Genomic DNA, 16,876 nt, shown 5'->3' with positions numbered 1-16,876 from the left:
AGTGTTCCACTCACCCAAATGTCCAAATCTATTCCAGCCCATTCACAGATCTTGCTTGGGCCGAGGCAGCTGCCCCATTCATCATTCCTTCTTCCGCACAGTATCCCCCGGCCGTGTTTGAGTCACGTCTAGCAGGTTATGAAATGATTTTCCAATGTGTGACTATTCTGTGTTCTTTCCAGGTAGGTGAAGCGTTTCCTCGTGAGGTCTTTAATGAGCGATAGAATCTTATCTTTGAACGATTTCGAAGGCCAGGAAGGGTTTTTAGAAGACTGGGGTCATTACCAGACGTCAGGCCCTAGAGGGCGCTGTTGAACCGGGCTTGCATCTAACTCCGAGAGGCCTCGCTGAATCGCTCGGGAGCAAGGACTTCCTCGCTAACAAATGAACAAATGGTCTCATCTCTCTGTCGCCCTAATGACTTTTTATAGAATCTGCTCTGACCATTTGAAATCATGTTTCAGGGGGAGGATGTTATAGAGTACCCCCCCCCCCAAAAAAAAAAAAATGGTTGTGACTCTTGGATGCTGAATTATTTCAGCTGAGTTTTGAATCAGAACAGAGCTGGGCATTTGCATGGCTTTATACTGTGCCAACAATCTAGTTTTCAGCTGCTTCATCCCCCGTCCACCTCGGATATCTCACCTGATGCCTTTATGCCTGGCATTTTCATTTCTAGCTCCCGACCTTGCTCTGCTTTGGAGTTCTGCACCTTGGAATCCGGAGGACCTGGGTGGGGAATGCGCCAGCCTTGGAGTAAGTCAGGAAAGATTGGTTAAAGGTGGAGGAACAAGGAAATAAAAGCCAGTGGTATAGATGTCTAAAGAAATAATTGAATGTACAATTGAGTATTCAAGTGTTGAAGATGGGAATAAATATGTAACTGCTAAGGGTGGCCGTTGTAAACTTGGGTGCTGAAAATTCATAGTGGAAGGCTTGTGAGGAATTAATATCAAAGTTGAAAATCAACTTTGGATTATTTTGAGCCTTCAGAGACATATGAGTCGGGACAGTTAAAATGAATTTTCAGAGGGAAATGTCTGAAAATATTTTTGAAGTCCAATTTGAATTCCCTACAGTCTTAATGAAATGGCATGAAGGAATTTAATTTCCTCTCAATGCAATCTGTTCAGTTTAAATTATACCAATTAGAACAAGAGTGCTTTCATTTTTAATCAGATAGTGAAAAGTGTAACTGGGAGAGGAAGTATATTTTCGCAGTTACATTTTGGACTGATGGGGAAGCTGAGAAAATGGAGAAATAGAGACAAGAGGAGAAAAAGTTATGGCAGTAAGGGAGTAAACTGACCAGGAATTTCAATAGCTACCTGTTTTATACCTCTTCATATCGTGTGCTTATATGTGTCCAAACCATTTTCAAATGGATTATCTCTTTTTTAAAAAATGGTATTTGTTTAATGCTTACTATATGCCAGGCATTGTACTAAGTTCTGGGGTAGATATAGTCCATGTCCCACATGGGGCTCATAGTCTTAATCCCCATTTTGCTGATTTAGTAACTGACAGATACAGTAAGTGACTTGCCCAAGCTCTCAAAGCAGACAAGTGGCAGAGCTGGGATTACAACCCAAGTCCTTTGACTCCCAAGGCCTATGTTCTTTTCACTAGGCCATACTGCTTCTCATTCTGTCCTTATAACATCCCTGCAAGGTAAGGAGAGACAGATACCATCAATCCCATTTTACAGGTAAGAAACCTGAAGCCCAGAGTTTGAGTTCTGCCCAAGGTCACTCTGCAGACCAGCAGCAGAGCTAGGACTGGAATTTAGACCTTCTGATTCACAGACCTATACTCTTTAAAGTAGAGAAGTAGCACTGCCTAATGGAAAAAGCACATGCCTGGGAGTCAGAAAATCTGGGTTCTATTCCTGGCTCCATCTCCTATCTGCTGTGTGACACTGGGCAAGTCACTTAACTTCCCTTTGCCTCATCTCTAAAATGGGGATTAAGAGTGGGAGCCCTATGTGGGACAGGGACTATGTCCAACCTGATTATCTCATAACTACCCCAGAGCTTAGTACAAGGAAGCAGCGTCACTCAGTGGAAAGAGCATGGGCTTGGGAGCCAGAGGTCATGGGTTCTAATCCCGCTGTGCCACTTGTCAGCTGTGTGACTTTGGGCAAGTCACGTAACTTCTCTGTGCCTCAGTTACCTCATCTGTATAATGGGGATTAAGACTGTGAGCCCCAGGTGGGACAACCTGATCACCTTGTATCCCCCGCAGTACTTAGAACTGTGCTTCACACATAGTAAGTGCTTAACAAATGCTATTATTATCATTATTATTATTATTATTATTATTATTATTATTATTACAGTGCCTGGTACACAGTAAGCACTTCACAAATACCATAAAAAAATCTAGGCAACACTGGCTCATCAGAGAAATGATGCTACTTCTGACTTCTTTCAGAGAGTAACAAGAAAAATGAACAAAAATGACAAAGGAACATTATTATTATTTTGTTCTGAAATGGAAGTGTTCTTCAGGAAATCATTTCCAGGGGCCTCCTGGCCATGTCATTTCTCAGGGGACCTTTCCATCGGGTTGACCAGAGTTAGCTCTGTGACAGGACCATATTTCTCCACCAGCAGGGAATCACTCACGTGGCTTGTACCAAGCCCCAATTTCGGCTTATTCTCCAAGTTTTAACGTGAGACTTTTGCAAGCAAGTGCTAAGCAAGCACCCCCCTGCCAGCCAGTCCTTCACCAGAAAGGTGGTTCATCCCAGACACTCTTCAGAGCAGGAAATATTGAGCCTAGGCCAAAAGGAGAGGATCCAAGGTTCTGCCCTGCTTGTTGCCACTTGGCTGGTTTTCAATTTGTGATCTCGAGGAAGGTGACAGCCTCCCCGGAGCATCATGGTCCATTCCTCTAAGCCCAGCCCAGAGACTCTCATTTGGTGTGAAGGCATGGGGGCACACCATGGATCCCAAGGCAGTCCCTGACACCCATCCAGGTGACTCAGGATGTGACATGGCCCAACGGCAAGGCTTACACACAAGGCTCACTCCCAAATCACAATCCATCGCTTTAAACCCAAGGTTTGACTGAATTTTGGTAAAAGCATGACTTCCTGGTTTTCAGAAAGATACAGAAGGACTCTAAAGACACCTTGGTTGTCCCATTGGTTTCAATGCATGAATAAGTTAGAAACATGTGGATTGGATTTTCTTTAAAATCCACTTTAGCTTGAGGTCTGAGGGCTGGAGGAAATAAGAATCAAGGTGGAAACAAATCCCCAAATTCAGGGAGTGATTTGTAAAGATTAAACTACTGCTTCCTATTGGAGTGTTCCAGGAAGCAGCTTCTCCCCCGCCAAAACTAGGGCTGCAGTCTCACTGCCATTCTTAATCACCTCGTATGAGAAATCTGTTGTCTCCCCACTCGCCTGTCTCCAAGTTTATCCACTTCTATCTCCAGGCTCTTCCTGCTGCAGGCTATCCTAAACCAGAAACAAGAATCATCGATCTCACCTCATCACTCTCTCTTCTAAAGCCAATGGCACTCAAGTTAACTGAAAGCTCTCCACCTTAAGCTTCAAGGATCTCTAATAGCTTGCTCTTTCTTACCTACCTGTCTTCTCAATTGGACACCTGTCCCAAGGTGAACCCGGGGTACCCACCATCTCAAGGTCAAATGTTATCTCATGACTGCTGGAGCCAGCAAGGTGGAACTCGGAAGTGTGGGTGGGATACCCCCTGCCCCCGTCCCCTCCTCAAAATCTTCAGTGGTTGCCTGTCAACCTACAAATCAAGCAAAAACTCCTCACTCTCGGCTTCAAGGTTCTCCATCACCTCGCCCCCTCCTACCTCACCTCCCTTCTCTCCTTCTACAGCCCAGCCCGCACCCTCCGCTCCTCTGCCGCTAACCTCCTCACTGTGCCTCGTTCTCGCCTGTCCTGCCGTCGACCCACAGCCCATGTCCTTCCCCTGGCCTGGAATGCCTTCCCTCCACACATCCACCAAACTAGCTCTCTTCCTCCCTTCAAAGCCCTACTGAGAGCTCACCTCCTCCAGGAGGCCTTCCCAGACTGAGCCCCCTTTTTCCTCTCCTCCTCCCCATCCCCCCCTCTGCACTACCTCCTTCCGCTCCCCACACCACCTGTATATATTTGTACAGATTTGTTACTCTATTTATTTTACTTGTACATATTTACTATTCTATTTATTTTGTTAATGATGTGCATATAGCTATAATTCTATTTGTTCTGACAATTTTGACACCTGTCTACATGTTTTGTTGTCTGTCTCCCCCTTCTAGACTGTGAGCCCATTGGTGGGTAGGGACCATGTCTATATGTTGCTGACTTGTACTTCCCAAGCACTTAGTACAGTGCTCTGCACACAGTAAGCGCTCAATAAATACGATTGAATGAATGAATGAATGAATACGATTGAATGAATGAATGAATTCCTTACCCACAACAAGCTTACAGTCCAGGGAGGCGTATTATGTTTTCCTTCTTGTCCTCCTTGTATGTATATGATCTGTGCCTGTCTCCCTCATTTGATTGTAAGTTCCTGGAGATATTTGGTAAGTATTTACTCTGTGCCAAGCCCTATACTAAGCTGTGGAGTAAGACACAAGATAATCAGTTCACCCTCAGTGCCTGTCTTACATAAGGCTCCAGTTTTAAGGGGAGGGAGATGAGGTATTTTACAGATGAGGAAAAGGAGATACAGGGAAGTTAAGTGACTAGCAGGCAAGTGGCAAAGCCCATCTTAGAACTCCAGTTCCCTCATCCCCAGAACTATGCTCTTTGCAATAAGCTACACTGTTTCTCTAGAGGGCAGGAGCCATGTCTGTTACTTTAATTGTATGCTGCCAAGGCCTATTGCAGTTTTCTGCACATAGTAGATGCACAGTACAGTGATCTGAGCACAGTAAATGTTCAGTGCAATGAATCCCACTGTAGGCAATCAGTACAAAGAGGCAGTAGGGGACATCCTGCTGAAATCCTTACAGAAGTCTTCCTTAACATATGGAACACCGAGGAGCTGCCCCAGAGCATCAAGGATGTCACCAATATCACCATCTTCAAGAAGGAAGTTAAGAGATCAGAATGCAACAACTCATTGCTCTCCTTTGCTTCAAACTAATTTGCAACTTTTGGAGAAGCTTGGTAGAATTAAAATCAGGCCACAAAGCATCATGCCTCTGTTTCCTAACCATGGATGCATTTTTTTGCCTCGAGATTCTTCCAAGATTCCATTTTTTCTGTAACTGCTCATCAGTAGAATCATAGACAAACTGCACTGGGACTGAGATTTCCATCCGTATCTTCCCCTGAACCCTGGCTGGGGTCCTGGCCTTCCCTGACTTGCATTTCAAACTGAGCCTGAGCTTTTTCCAAAGGTAGAGCCAGATTTTTGCCCTTGGAACCCCCTGTGAGATGCCTTTCCTTGGAGATTCATTCATTCATTCAATCGTATTTATTGAGCACTTACTGTGTGCAGAGCACTGTACTAAGCGCTTGGGAAGTACAAGTTGGCAACATAAGTTGGAGATGAAAATTAACTTTGAACTCCAGTTTTCCAGCTTGCATTGGCCCCCTAATCTGGCCTTACATTACCAAAGGAGAATTTAGAAACAACCTCACTGAATATTGAAATGACCAATGGCCATTGTGAAATTGGATCACCCAGAAGGTTGGTTCCCAGCACACCTGCATGTTATTGCCTGCCTGTCTCCTTCGATCTTTGGATGGAAGGACAATAACCACTTCCCCACTTTCCATGTATACTAACTCTCCTAAATGATTGGAGGACTGCCTTGGAGCAAAGGGTTAATAATAATCATTTAATTTTGATCTTCCCTGTGCTCAAATCCAAAGGATGATACTCTTTACTATAAAAATGAATCTCCTGGATTCTTAATTAGAATTTTTCTATTTTTTCTAAATTAATTCTTAATATAAAAATTTTAAAGATAAAAAGTTGATAATCCAATTTATTTCTTAGAGTTGATTCATTCAACCCTGTGAAATAAGGAGAGACCAGAAATTTTCTCCCCATTTTCCAAAGATGAGAAAATGAGGCACAGAGAGATTAAGTAACTTGTATAGTCACCCAGAAGGTCAGTGGCACAGCCAAAATTTCAAACTCCTACCCATCCTTAGACAATAGCCATACAAATGTGTGAGTTAGATAGGAATAACACTTTCAGACCCAGAATTAGACCACTCTAAAAGGTATACAGACAGTGGCCCAAAACCTACTGAGTACACTGCCAGTCCCACTTTCTGGAGGAGAGAGGGAAGAGAGTAGTAGTGGGGCGTGGGGACGCAGAATGGAGTTGCTTGGTGGGATTTCACTAATTCCTTAAGACTTCTTCCTGAAGCTTTGACCAGTATCCTGGCGTTACAGATTTTGCCAGACCCCTGGGCAGAAACCGCCATGCCTCTTCCAGGCCACTAGCATCATTTAGCTAACACTCTAAACCACATTATGGACTCTTTTCTCATCAGCTGGTCTACTCCCAAAGGCCCTCTTTCCCCACCATCTCACTCAGCAGGTGAGTTTAATCTGGGTTCTAATTCCAGCTCTGCCACTTGTCTGCTGTGTGATCTTCGGCAAGTTATTTCATTTCTCTGTGCCTCAGTTTCCTCAACTATAAAATGGGGAGAAAATACCAGTTTTCCATCCTATTTGTATTGTGATCCTTGTGTGGGACAGGGACTATCTCCTGCCTAATTAACTAGTACTTAGAACAGTTCTTGACAAACACCATTAAAAAAAAAATCTGCCAAATGGAGATTTTGAGGAGTGAAAATGGCCTGAGGGAGATTGAGTTAATCCTTAACTTTTCACTGAAGTTCTGGTCCTGTGGTAAATGAACAGAAGTGCAGAACTGTGCCAGCCAGTGGTTCTGGGTTTAATAGGATAGTTTGCTGTCTTTTCAATTTGAAGATAATACTCCTGAGGGTGAGGTCCTATCCATGTGTGTGAGGTCCTATCCATGTCACATATTTACCATACTTCTAGAGGGCTGCTGGCTCCATGTTCTGGGATATAGGGAAACAATTTGGCTTAGTGAGTGACTCTGTTCTAATCCTGGCTCTACAACTCTTATCTACTCTGTGACCTTGGGCAAATCACTTAACTTCTCTGTGCCTCAGTTACCTCATCTGTAAAATGGGGATTAAGACTGTGAGCCCCATGTGAAACATGGAGTATGTCCAGACTGATTACCTTGCACCTACCCCAGTGTCTGGCACCATAGTAAGTGCTTAACAAATACCATAAACATATTAAACTGCCATTCACTTTTCTGGGATGCATAAGGTCTTTGTGGGCAGGGACTGTGTCTTTTTCCTCTTCTGTACTCTTCTGAGCACTTAGTACAGTGCACAGTGGGCACTCAGTATAGCACTCTGCACATATTAGGCCAGGCCCTCAATATATACTACTAATTGGTTAATTAATGGAATCATAAACAAGACTGAGATAATTCTGTTGCCTATTTCCTCGCCTTCCCCCCAGGAAAACAGTTTGAAATGTTTTAAGTAAATGATACAACTCCATATAATTAAACATATCAACTGAAGACATGCTGAAAGTCCACTCTTTCATAGCACCTGTGTGAAAGGTCTGTGGCCATTTCTAATACTACACTTCACCACTTGTAAACGTTGAAGCTCCTTCCCTCATCAGGATTTCCTTTCCCAGCATAGTGACCACCAATATCACCTACTGTAGAGAGAGCACTGTACTACATGTCCACTCAGTGTTGACTGCTGTTCTAGATGCCTGCTAGGTACAGAGCACTGTACTGTAGAAGCAGCGTGGCTTAGTGGATAGAGCATGGGCTTGGGAGTCAGAGGTCGTGGGTTCTAATTCTGACTCTGCCACTTGTCAGCTGTTTGACTTTGGGCAAGTCACTTAACTTCTCTGTGCCTCAGTTGCCTCATCCATAAAATGGGGATTAAGACTGTGAGCCCCAAGTGGAACAACCTCATTACCTTATATCTATCCCAGTGCTTAGAACAGTGCTTGGCATATAGTAAGCACTTAAAAAATACCATCATTATTATTATGATTATTGGATACATACAGTATGCAGAGCACTATATTGAGTGCTTGGGGAAGTACAACAGAAGGAGGAGAATACAGGTCCTTTCAGTCTAGCGGGAGGCCAGTGACATAAAATTATTTACAGATAAATTGGGGCGGGGGAAAACCAGGGATACATCTGGTAATAGCCAGAGTATCAGCAGTAATAATGACACAACATGAAATTGAATAGGCTATTCCGGCAACTCAGAGGAGTTTCCAAGTGGCCCCATAAACCCTAGTGATATGAAGCAGAGAGAACCTCTGCTCTAGGGGGATACATCCTGTCATTCATAAATACTAATGATAGGAAGATGAAACAAGAATTAAAACTATCAATCACTATTACCATACATCATCAGGTGTCAGTGTGGTCAGCTGTCTAGAATAAGATGCCATTACCTTGATCTTAACCCAGTTAAGGAACAGGGATAAGAGAGGGATGATGACAAAGAAGAAAATGTGTGGATTTGTGTCCAATGAATTTGGACAACTTTTTTTCTCTTGGCTATTCAGGAAAGTGTTTGACTGATGCCTTTTTTACAGTCATGGACTGAAATCTGGCACTGGGACTTTCACTGCTGAAAGGAGGGCTCACCAGTTCCCCAATTCAATTTTCCCCTGGATCTTTGACTTCCTAAGCATTTTCTTGCTTAGAGCCCAAACTTCTCCTATTTTCATTCATTGCTGTTAGACTGTGCTAAAACCTGCTCAGTTTTTGAAGAGAACTGTATGTGCTCAAAATATCTAAAGGTTCTGTTGAATGTCAGGAAGGGAATTACAAGAAAGGAAAGGAGAAACTACATTCCCCAGGAAACACAAGGGCTGGCTCATTACCACAATAAAAGTGGCCCTGAACAGATAAACTCCACAGAGTTCTTTTGAAGGGGTCTGAGAAAAGATCTCTTCCCTTTTTCTCCTGAAGTGGGTAGAGTGAGGAGGTGCTTTATCTAGCTCTATGGAGCAGGGTCCTTATGGGTAAGAAGGCTTTATCCCCTAATTAACCTGAGGGGAAGGTAGGCCACTGAAGAGAGGCTTAATGATCTCTTTGGGAGTTTTCTGGTGTAAATCTTATGGTTTATACATCTCACTTCGAATTTACCTTCTTTCATTCTTTTCAATTGCATCTAATTAAAATAGCATTTTTTAGTAAACATGACTAACCCAAGTTTTTTTAGTTCTTCAAAGTACTCAGGAAGGGTTCCCTTTTGGATTAGGGCTGGATTCCACATCTTTTTTATTCTTTTAGAATTTTGGATTGGTAAAAGGCTCTCACTGAACTGAAGCTCAGAGTTAGCAGCGTGGCTCAGTGGAAAGAGTATGGGCCTTGGAGTCAGAGGTCATGGGTTCAAATTCTGGCTCTGCCAATTGTCAGCTGTGTGACTTTGGGCAAGTCACTTAACTTCTCTGTGCCTCAGTTACCTCATCTGTAAAATGGGGGATTAAGACTGCAAGCCCCCCGTGGGACAACTTGATCACCTTGTAACCTCCCCAGTGCTTAGAACAGTGCTTTGCACATGGTAAGCGCTTAATAAATGCTAGTATTATTATTATAAGTCCACAATTATAAGAAAACTGGGTCTATCTAGATCTGTCACAAAAGCTGTTGTAATAAACGGTAAGCTCCTAGGGGTCAGCAAACCTGCCTGTTTAATTCACACCATGCCCAGCAGACAGGGCATAGTGCAGACAGGCACCTTGTGCAGTTGGCATCAGTTTGATCAACTTTATGCCCAGGTTCTTTTTTGGCATCTCTTGTTGGGAGGAAATCTTTGGTATAGGCTGTTGAGAGTGTGAGGAGTTGAGTTAAAAACTGAATTGCAGTTGTGTTTCTGTGCCCTTTGCCTGCCAGGCCATCTGTGATAGGTAGACGGGGCAGAGGAATGAGGTGGCCTCTATAGGGACTTCCACTTGCACAGGTGCATACTTGTCTCATACAGGATGGAGGGAAGAGTCAGAGAGAGTATCCTCACCTTTCCCCAGCTCCAAGAGTGGGTTGTTGTCCCCTTGAACGCCTCAGATGGGAAGATAATAAGATCTTCCAAAGCAAGGAACCCAGACACCCCCACAGATAGTGTACAAAGGCAATGAATGCCCTATTCAGGGGGAAATTAGAAACCTTCAGCCATAAATGTAAACATAAAGCCCTTCAAAGTCCTACTGAAGGCTCGCCTCCTCCTAAAGGTCCTCCCAGACTGAGCCCCCTTTTCCTCAGCCCCCGCTTCCGCGTCACTTCAACTCGCTCCCTTTGCTCTTCCCCCCAGCCCCACAGCTCTTAAGTATGTATATATCTATAATTCTATTATTTACATTGATGACTGTTTACTTGTTTTGATGTTTGTCTCCTCCCTTCTAGACTGTAAGCCCGATGTAGACGGGGATTGTCTCTTTTTATTGCTGAATTGTACTTTCCAAGAGCTGAGTATAGTGCTCTGCACACAGGAAGTGCTCAATAAATGACTGACTGACTGAATGAATGAACAAGTAAAGTCCATTTATTTAGAGAAGCAGTGTGGCTCAGTGGAAAGAGCCCGGGCTTTGGAGTCAGAGGTCATGGGTTCAAATCCAGGCTCCACCAATTGTCAGCTGTGTGACCTTGGGCAAGTCACGTAACTTCTCTGTGCCTCAGTTACCTCATCTGTAAAATGGGGATTAAAACTGTGAGCCCCCCGTGGGACAACCTGATCACCTTGTAACCTCCCCAGTGCTTAGAACAGTGCTTTGCACATAGTAAGCACTTCATAAATGCTATTATTATTATTATTATTATTATTATTCCAGAAGCAGGGGCCCCATCCCAATGGATCAGGGGATCAGGGCAGGTGGAAATCAGGGCTGGATCCATGGGGACCTGAGTTCCTCAGCCTCCCCTGGTGACCCCTGGGACTGCAAGCCTCCCTCTTCGGCTTACCATGACTAGAGAGAAGCCTCAACCTGCAGGAATGGGGGAGCAGACTGCCCTGGAGCAAACGTTGGAAGCTTGAGAAGATTCTGATGGTTTCCACCAGCTCCAGCCCAAGGGCTGTTCCCTGCAGGGAGATTGGATGCTGTCTCTCTTGCATGTATTGTTACCCTTGCCTTCCTTGGGCTCAGTCTCTTTGTCAAAAAGGTGAGTCCTAGGCTGCTTCCACCATGGACCACTGCACTAATCCCTGCCTTGCACCTTCACACTTGTCATTGACCCCCTGCCCCTCCCCTGGTGCTATAGAGCCCTGTGCAGGGAGCTCAGGCTGCTGCAACAGGTAGGAGAGGGCGGCCCTAGGGCTGGGGTGTGAGTGGACATGAGCCCCATGAGAGTTCAGGCTCCTGTGGGGCTATGGCGTCCCCTTCCCTCTCTCCTCAGAGATCTAAGCCTTGGTTCCATGCTCCCCTTTCCCTCTCCTCCCCCACACCCAACAAATTCTGGAGTCGAACCACAAGGGGAGCTTGACTCGACCCTCCCTGGGTACCTCTTTCCCATCCTGCTCGGGAACGCTAGTCCCCGTGATGGTGGGAATCTGGGTTCCACCCCCTGTGGTCTGGAATCCAGTGGGGGGCCTACCCTCCTCTGTGTCTCCTTCCCCTCCCGCTCCCCAGTGCTCAGCCCCACAGTTGCAGGAAGCTGGCTCTGCCCCCTGTGCTCTGGACTCTAGCTGGGATCCTGCTCAGCACTCTAGCCCCAGACCCTGGCCAAGTAGTAACAGTTAGGAGCAGATGTTGATGGAGACACGAATGAATGAACTGACAGCTCAACAACCAATGCAAGGTCACAGAGGGTTTGTGCTGCCATGAGAAGCAGCGTGGCTCAGTGGAAAAGAGCACGGGCTTTGGAGTCAGAAGTCATGGGTTCAAATCCCATCTCTACCAATTGTTTGGGCAAGTCACTTCACTTCTCTGTGCCTCAGTCACCTCATCTTTAAAATGGGGATTAAGACTGTGAGCCCTCCATGGGACAACCTGATCACCTTGTAACCTCCCCAGCACTTAGAACAGTGCTTTACACACAGTAAGTGCTTAATAAATGCCATTATTATTATTATGACTGTCTGTGGGAGGGTTTGCATAAATAGACAAAAAACTATAAAAGCCCAGATTTGCTTTTATCAGCCACTGGAAACATGGACACATGCTGGGACCTCCCAAGAAGGCACAGGAATAAAAGTGTTCAAACTGGTATGAGCTGCTATTTGGTTGTTATCTACGTTATGCTCCTCCAGGGAGTGGTAGCATGTGTATGTTGTTTCTTCACTGCATCTACCCTGCTATTTCTTTCCCTTTGCAGCTGAGTGTAAGTTCAGCTTGCAGTCCACTAACAGTATTATCCATTCCTTCAGGGGAAGGCCTAGAAGCCAGAAGACCTGAGCTCTAATTCCCAGCTCTTCCACTGGACTTGGGCCAGTGTGTCTGAACTTGAGCAAGTCACTTACCTTCTCTGTGACCCAGTTTCCTCATCAGAATATGAGCTCTATTTAGAACAACGACTGTGTCTCTTCTGATTGTTTGTATCTTTCCCAGGGTCTCAGTACAGTGCTTGTCATGTTTAATGTATTCAAGTAGCTTGCCTTTTGTCTTCAGCCTTGTTGGTGGCTAACCATTGATTTATGTTTCTTGGTTTCTAGAAGAGTTTGAAGTCAACATGACTTTTTTCCTGCCTTTCTTTGGATGCACCACAAAATTCATGATGATGTGAGCATCATTTTGAGAAACCATGTGGTAATGACTGCAGCTTGGTAGTACTGTAACTTGAAAAACAGTTTTTAATTTCATTTAGCTGGAAAATTTGGGACTTATTACCCAGACTGGATCATTTATTAACCCCATTCAAAATATCCACATAAGGAAATTCATCACGGTAATGAGAGGGAAATGAATAACAAAATGAAGAAAAATAAAACACTTGATTAAAAAGAAATAATTTATGATCATAAATTTATAATAACAAATAAATAATATTAAAAATAAAGATAGGAAGGAGCAAGAAGATTGAGTACTTTCTGTTTTATGCAGATGTGGATGGGCAACCACTGGATGCCCTGGAGGTATAGGGAAATGTAAACTGAATTTTTTTTAAATATTCCAGGCAACAGAGTGAAGTGTGGACTGGAATGGGGAGAGGTAGGAGCTGAGAAGTCAGCCAGGAGGCTAATGCAGTAGTCAAGGTGAGATGGATAAGAGCTTGGATCTGTTTGGATGGAGAGGAAAGGGAAGATTTTAGTGATGCTGTAGAATCAACAGAATTTGGTGATGGATATAATTTGTGGGTTGAATGAGAAAGATGAGTTGAGGATAATGCCAAGGTTATGGACTTGTGAGACAGGGAGGATGATGGTACTCTACAGTGATGGAAAAGTCCTGGGGAGTACAGGTTTTGGATGGGAAGATGAGGAATTTTCTTTTGGATATAATCACCATCAGACTTTTCTCCAGTACTCCATACTCTACTTTGCGCATGATAAGCACTTAACAAATGTCAGAAATAATGAATGAATGAAGGATGTCCTCTCTAAGGACATCAGTGATCTCTTTCTGGAAAATTCCAATGGTTTCTACTCAATCCTAATCCTCCACAACCTCTCAACTTCCTTGAGTACTATGGACCACCCCCTTCTCCTGGAACTTAGTACTTCCTAACCTTAGCTTCACTGACACTTCTCCCCACTTAATATCCAACAGTCCAACTCTCTCCCCACTTTCAAAACCCTCTTAAAAGCCTTCCCAGACTAAGCCTTTCAAGTCTGCATTCTGCCCTCTGCTATGTGTTTATTATGAATTTGGCTGTGTACCCTTTGAAGTGCTTTGCTATTCACCCCAACCTCACAAATACTTATACTCTACGATTTTCCCCATCCCTCCCTCCATCTACATCAATGTTTGTCTCACCTTGTAGACTGAAAACACCTCCTGGCACGGATACCAATTCTGTTGTATTATATTTTCTGAAGCACTCAACATAGCGTTCTGCACAAATAAGCATTCTATAAATGCCATAGAAAAAAAAACAAACAAGCCCAAAATAAAAAACTGTCCTCTACTGATTCTTCTCCTTCCTATTTCTCTAGCTGCTCCTTCTCAATGTCTTTCACCAACTCCTCTTCTGCCTTCCATCCTCTAAATGTGGGAATCCCTCAAGACTCAGTTTTGGTCTCCTTCTATTCTCCATCAACACCCACTCCCTCTAAGAACACATTTGTTTCTATGGCTATAATTACCATCCTTATGCAGATGATTCCCAAATCTACCTTTCCAGCCCTAACCTCTTTCCTTCGCTGTAGTCTTGCATTTCCTCCTGCCTTCAGGACATCTCTACTTGGATAATCTAACAGCACCTCAAACAACACATCCAAAATAAAAATTTATCATCTTCCCACCCAAACCCTTTCTTCCCCCAGACATCCCAATCACTGTAGGCAAAACCACCGTCTTCCCTGTCTTATAAACCTGCAAATTTGGCACTATCCCTGACATCTCTCTTATTCAACCCACATTTTCAGTTGGTCACCAAGTCTCATCAGTTCTTCCTTCACATCTTTAGAATATGTGGATTGTTCTCCATCCAAACTACTACCATGCTGATCAACACATATATCATATCCCTCTTTGGCTTTTACATCAGCCTCCTTGAGGAGCTCTCTTACCTCTGTCTCTCCTCATTCCAGTTCTTTCTTCACTCTTCTGCCTAGATCATTTTCCTAAAAAATCTCTCAGTCCACATCTCTCCACACATTAAAAAACCTTCAATGGCTGCTCATCCATCACCTCATCAAACAGAAACTTCTTATCAGATTTAAGGGATTCAATCAGCTCTCCTCCTCCTACCTTACTTAGCTGATCATCTATTAATCAATCAATTAAAGTACAAATTGAGCGCACTGTATGTAGAACCCTCCCCCTCTCAGGGTCGCACCTGGAGAGTTTCCAGTGCTCTAACAGTCTCGGCTACGGGAGGGAGAGTCAAGTAGAGGCCTACCCATTCCATTCCTAGCTTGGGCAGTGGCTAGCAAGTGGAAAGCAATCTGCTACAAGTCAAAACTCACACATTGGGCAGCAGCGGCATGGGAGAGAGTCGAGAGCAGAGACTCGAGTTTACTACACAGAAGGCTGCAGTGGTAAACCACTTCTGCATTTTTAACAAGAAAACCCTGTGGATACACTACCAGAACAATTGCAGATGGAGAGCAGGGCGTTCTGGCAGAGATCAATCAATCAATCAATCAATCAATCGTATTTATTGAGTGCTTACTGTGTGCAGAGCACTGTACTAAGTGCTTGGGAAGTACAAGTTGGCAACATAATGTGTCCGTGGTGTTGCTATGGGTCAGAAACGACTCTACAGCATAAGACAAGATGTAGTGCTCTGTACTAAATGCTTGGAAGAATACAAGATTGAGAGACACATTCCCTACCTCCAGCTACAGGAGGAGACAGAGGTTAAAATGAATTATGTATATGTACACAAGTGCTGTGGGGCTGAGGGAATGGTATATATCCAAAACGGTCTATGATACCCTTAATGGACAAGAGATGCTGTATGATTTTGGACAAAACATCACTCTGTATTTGAATTATGTGGAAAAAATATATTGGAAGGATCAGGGGCCTCCTGCATTACCTCCAGGCCTCTTGACAGCTGAAGTTTTGTCTCCTGAGGAGAAGAAAATGTTATTTGAAGGGCTTGATTGGGCTGAAGATGCAGTTAATCAAAATACTCAGAAATCCTTAAAGTACTGAAGAGAAAAGCATTTACGAGTATGAATTTCGCTATGACAATAACAACATAGACAAAGATAAACCATTACCTGGAGGTCATCCTGAAATGTGTGGCAGTATTTTGGAGAAATGTTTGAAACAAGGATACGTTAAGACTAGCCCTGATCAGTTGACAGTAAATCAGTATCAGCCTGGTCAGGGAATGGCCCCTCATGCTGACACACATTCTGCTTTTGAAGATGAAATAATACATCTCAGTTTGGGAGCTGAGTTTCTGCTGTCTTCTTGTGATTTTGTTCTGAAATAGCTGATGGGTAAATTGTGGTCCAGGATAGCGTATTCTTTAGAAAGCAGTAATCAATTCATCTTTCTATTCTCAAATAACTGACATTAAAACAGCAGTTGACTAAAAATGTCAATGCCTCTTCTCTTTTGAAAGTTGGCTTTCTCCCTTCCTGAGTGTAGGTACACAAACTCTCACATCCCATTACATTTCCTTGCATTAAAAGTGGCAAGTTTCATATAGCTTTACCTTGCAATTTGGATTGCACATTCCCAGTCCCACAGAACTAATGTACATATCTGTAGTTTATTTATTTGTATTAATATCTGTCCCCTCTCTTCTAGACTGTAAGCTCATTGTGGGCAGGGAATGTGTCTGTTTATTGTTGTATTGTACTCTCCCAAGTGCTTAGTACTGTGCTCTGCACACAGTAAGTGCTCAATAAGTACAATTGAATGAATGAATAAAGAAATCGGTCATTCAGTCAATCTATTACATTTATTGAGCACTTCCTGAGTGCAGAGCATTGTACTAAATGCTTGGGAGAGTACAGTATAACAGTATTACAGAATTCATTCATTCATTCAATCATATTTATTGAGCACTTACTGTGCAGAGCACTGTACTAAGCACTTGGGAAGTCCAGAGAAGCAGCGTGGCTCAATGGAAAGAGCACGGGCTTGGGAGTCAGAGGTCATGGGTTCAAATCCCAGCTCCACCAATTGTCAGCTGTGTGACTTTGGGCAAGTCACTTCACTTCTCTGTGCCTCAGTTCTCTCATCTGTAAAATGGGGATTAAGACTGTGAGCCCGACGTGGGACAACCCGATCAC

General features: G+C 43.8%; 1 non-coding gene across 1 annotated transcript; it reads left to right on the top strand.

Annotated features, from left to right (window-relative positions):
* The first annotated feature begins 14,940 nt into the window (after nt 1-14,940).
* LOC119920522 lies at nt 14,941-15,078 on the top strand. The gene has a single exon (XR_005448264.1). It is a non-coding gene; the product is annotated as a small nucleolar RNA SNORA7 (small nucleolar RNA).
* The last annotated feature ends 1,798 nt before the right edge of the window (nt 15,079-16,876 follow it).

The sequence above is a fragment of the Tachyglossus aculeatus genome, chromosome X1 (assembly GCF_015852505.1).
Source record: "Tachyglossus aculeatus isolate mTacAcu1 chromosome X1, mTacAcu1.pri, whole genome shotgun sequence".
Classification (NCBI taxonomy): Eukaryota; Metazoa; Chordata; class Mammalia; order Monotremata; family Tachyglossidae; genus Tachyglossus; species Tachyglossus aculeatus.
Note: the sequence above shows the minus strand (reverse complement) of the source record. Positions and strands in the feature narration are given on the sequence as shown.